Source organism: Tachyglossus aculeatus, chromosome 19, assembly GCF_015852505.1.
Source record: "Tachyglossus aculeatus isolate mTacAcu1 chromosome 19, mTacAcu1.pri, whole genome shotgun sequence".
Classification (NCBI taxonomy): domain Eukaryota; kingdom Metazoa; phylum Chordata; class Mammalia; order Monotremata; family Tachyglossidae; genus Tachyglossus; species Tachyglossus aculeatus.
The window spans coordinates 4,150,822-4,154,659 of record NC_052084.1 but is presented as its reverse complement, the minus strand read 5'-3'; the positions used below and the strand labels follow the sequence as shown (position 1 = coordinate 4,154,659).

The window sequence follows — 3,838 nt, the reverse complement described above, 5'->3', positions numbered from 1 at the left end:
TTCATCTCCAAATATTCACGAGGACAAGCTCAAAACGTTTTTCATGGTCACACGATCAATTAATCTATACTGTCTTTTAAATAAATATTTCTATTAAACATAACAAAAACGAGCATTTGTTCTGCTTTCGTCTAAATTACCATCATCGTTGCAAAGCAGATGCGGAATGTAAGACTGCTTGAACGATCGACACTGTAATTTGCTCAGTCACATTGTTTTAGATCTAATTAGTGCTTATGCAGATCCCTGACCAAAAAATGTGAAAACTGCATCAGGATGTAATTGTTTAATGTATTTAGTGCAAGGCACATCTGCATAAATTCCATCTGAGCTGAACAAACTAAGTTCAACTACGACCGGTTCCCGTGCCAAAACATCGTGAGTCGTGCCCACTCTGTTTCAGCCTTGCTCTGCTGGCTTGGATATTTCAAATAAATATTACAAAGTTAAAGCAAGCTGCTCAGCTGCAGACCGACCCATCTGTAGATGTTTGTTATATCTGGCAATGTTGGAGGACGATTGTGTCTTTCTCCTGGAAAAAAGAAAATGGAGAAAAAAATAATATTCAGGTCCACTCAACTAAAGGTGCTGATTTGAAATATTCATCTCTTAATTGGTCAGTCAGTTGGGAGAATTTACTGCATTTACTCTGTGCAGAGCACTGTACTAAGCGCTTGGGAAAGTTCAAAACAAAACCTTCCCACCAAAAGCTTCCAGTCTTGGAAGGAGATGCTGGCAAGGGCACAGTATCCACAACAGAAATCCTGATATTGGCTTACTCTGGCAGATCAAAAACTTCTTTCAATTTGAACCAAAGGAAATTATACCTGGATGTGAATGGAGATAGCATCCCTCAGGAAGGTAGCTTGGCTTTTTGTGGTTTTTATTAGAACCGTCTATTCTGTTGGTATAAAACTCAACTTAATGTTCACTAGAAAACCTGTTCAGGGAGACAAGCATTACATGAACTGAACATATTTTTTTCTGCAGGTATAAGTGACATCAATGTGAAATCTGGCCTCGTAATTCCCTGAGATGCATGGTCTAGCTTGATTCGTTTAGATGCACTTGATATTGAGTGCATTTCACACTCAAAATGTGAAAATATCTAGATAGAAGCAGTGTCCCAGTTTCGTTTTTGTCTAGTCCTCTGTTTTTATGGTATTTGTTCGGCACTTACTACATCTCAGATGCTGTAATAAGTGCTGGGGTAGCTACAAGCTAATCAGTTTGGACACAGTCCCTGTCCCACATGGGGCTCACAGTCTTAATCCCCATTTTGCAGATGAGGGAACCGAGACACAGTGGAGTTACATGACTTGCCCAGCAGGCAAAAGACAGAGTCAGAATTAAAACCTAGGTTCTCTGACTTTCAGCAGCTTGCTCTTTTCATCAGGCCACTCTGCTTCTTATTTACTAACCAAGAAGATAAATGGTGCATTTAATTATGGTAAGTATTGAATACTTACTAGGTGCCAAGCACTGGGCTAAGCGCTGAAGTCAACACGTGGTAATTAGATTGGACACAGGAAATGACAGTCTTAAGGGGTGGGGAGAGTGGTTGTCTTATCCCCATTTTGCAGGTGGGGAAACTGAGGTTCAGAGAGGTAAAGTGGCTTGCTCATGGTCATTCAGCAAAGGATGAGAACCACAAGTTACTGACTCCCAGAACCTCACTCTAGAAAGGCTCACTGCTTCCTGGACAAGTAATTGGGGCCGTATCAATCACCTCCCAAAACACCTCCTCCACCTAAGAAGACACCTTTCCTTTTCCTTTTCATCTGGCAATGTGCAAAACTGTCCATATGCTTTCCCACCAGAGATGAAATAAAAATCCAGATATAATTTTTAAGGGAAAAGAAAATTCCTTACCTTTTTCACCCTCCCCAAAAACAGATCTGCTTTTACTCTGTTGAAGCTGCTTCATTGAAATGAACAGGGAGGTCAAGCTGAGAAGAAACAAGTGAGAGAACATTAAAGAATTCAGCTTGGCCTAGTGGAGGCCTGGGATTAGAGGACCCGGGTTCTAATTCCGGCTCTGCCTCTTGTCTGCTCTTGGGTAAATCACTTCACTTCTCTAAGCCTCAATTACCTCAAAATAGGGATTAAGATAGTGAGCCCTATGTGGGACAGGAACTGTATCCATCCTGATTATTTTTGTATCTAGCCCAGCACTTAGAACAGTGCCTGGCACATGGTAAGCGCTTAACAAATACCATTAAGAAGAAAAACGGAATTCCCAAATGAAATCTTGGAAAGGATCATCATCACCACTGAGAATATTTATTGAGCACTTCCTCTTTTCCCTGGCTCGCTCTCCTTTCTGCATTGTCTATGTACTTGGATCTGTGGAGTTTGGACACTTGATATTTGCCCCACTCCCAACCCCACAGCACCTGTGAACGTATCTTTAAATTATATATTATAAATGAATTATTTATTCATATTAATGTTCATCTCCCCCGTAGACGGTAAACTCATTGTGGGCAGGGCACATGCCTGCTAATTCTGTGATACTGTACACCTCTCCCAAGCACTTTGTGCAGTGCTCTGTACATAGTAAGCACTTAATAAATACTATTGATTGATTGATTGAGGAGAAAGGACAGGGGAGGAGGGACAATATAGGGACACTCTTGTTTGTCTCTTGGGCTTCTGACCTTCTAATTGCTTCTGACTTTCTCTCTGGATGACTGCTTCCAACGATCCAACCCTCCACCATGGGCATGTCTGCTCATCTTTGCCTTTCCCTCCACAGGTAGGCACCTTCAGATCGGACAGACGATTACTCTCCCCACCTGTCAAAGTCTTACTAAAGGCAAATCTCCTCCAAGAGGCCCTCTGACTAAGCCTCACTTCCTCTTCTCCATCGCCCTGCCTTGCTCCCTTTATTTATCCCTTCTATCAGCCCCACAGCACTCATGTACAGATCTGTAATTCATTTATTTATGTTAATGTCTGTCTCTCCCTTTAGCCTGTAAGCTCCTGGACAGGAAATGTGTCTGTTATGTTGTTGTGCTCTCCCCAGTGCTTAGTACAGTGCTCTGCACACAGAAAGGGCTCAGTAAATATGATCGACTTGACTGAAGGACTTCTGCACCCCTTCCTGACACTTACCTCCTTCCTTAGTGCGCTCTACTCCTTTTAGGCTACTTCCCTCAGACCTGATGGTGTGGGAAGAGTCTTGGTAGAGCCCTTGAAAGTGTTTAGGTCTTTTGTTATCACAAGTCAGAATGATCACAGGTCAGAATCTCTCTCACCCCAGAACAGCCCCTTTCTCGTGGGCCACAGACAAGAATTTCACCATATATAAGACCCCTTTTGCTCCTGGGGGAGAGTGAGGCCAGAGGGGGAGGGCTGGAATGTTCAGAAATGGCGGTTGAACAGATTTTCTTCTTTTCCTTGGGACAAGAGACACTATTGATGAGAAGGAGGGTGGGAGGGCACAGAGTAAGGAAATAGGCTGTCGAGCCCACGGGCTTTCTTGAGTTTACGCTTGGCATCAGTCAAGAATCTGTAACTTGATTTTTCAAAGCTAAATATGTTTGGCCTGAGGAAAAGAAATATCTTATGGCTTCCGTTCTGACATTAAAATAGACTCTAGTTTTCCTACTCTAATCTGTCATTGTTAACACTTACTGTATTACACCTCTAGACTGTAATTTCCTTGTGGGCAGGGAACGTTTCTATCAACTCTGTTATAGTGGTACTCTCCCAAGCCCTTATTACTGGCTCTGCACACAGTAAGTGCTCAGTAAATACCAATGATTCATTGATTGTTGGCCCAAGGAGTTCTTTTTTTCATCTTTCTGAGGAAAGCTAACTGCCTAGAGACTTT

The 3,838-nt window shown here is 42.5% G+C and overlaps 1 long non-coding RNA gene across 1 annotated transcript; it reads right to left on the bottom strand.

Moving 5' to 3' along the window:
- Positions 1-291: 291 nt before the first annotated feature.
- Positions 292-3,338, bottom strand: LOC119940568. Its single transcript, XR_005455019.1, has 3 exons — positions 3,118-3,338; positions 1,873-1,949; positions 292-532 (listed from the first exon to the last, which is right to left on the bottom strand). It is a non-coding gene; the product is annotated as an uncharacterized LOC119940568 (long non-coding RNA).
- Positions 3,339-3,838: the final 500 nt, after the last annotated feature.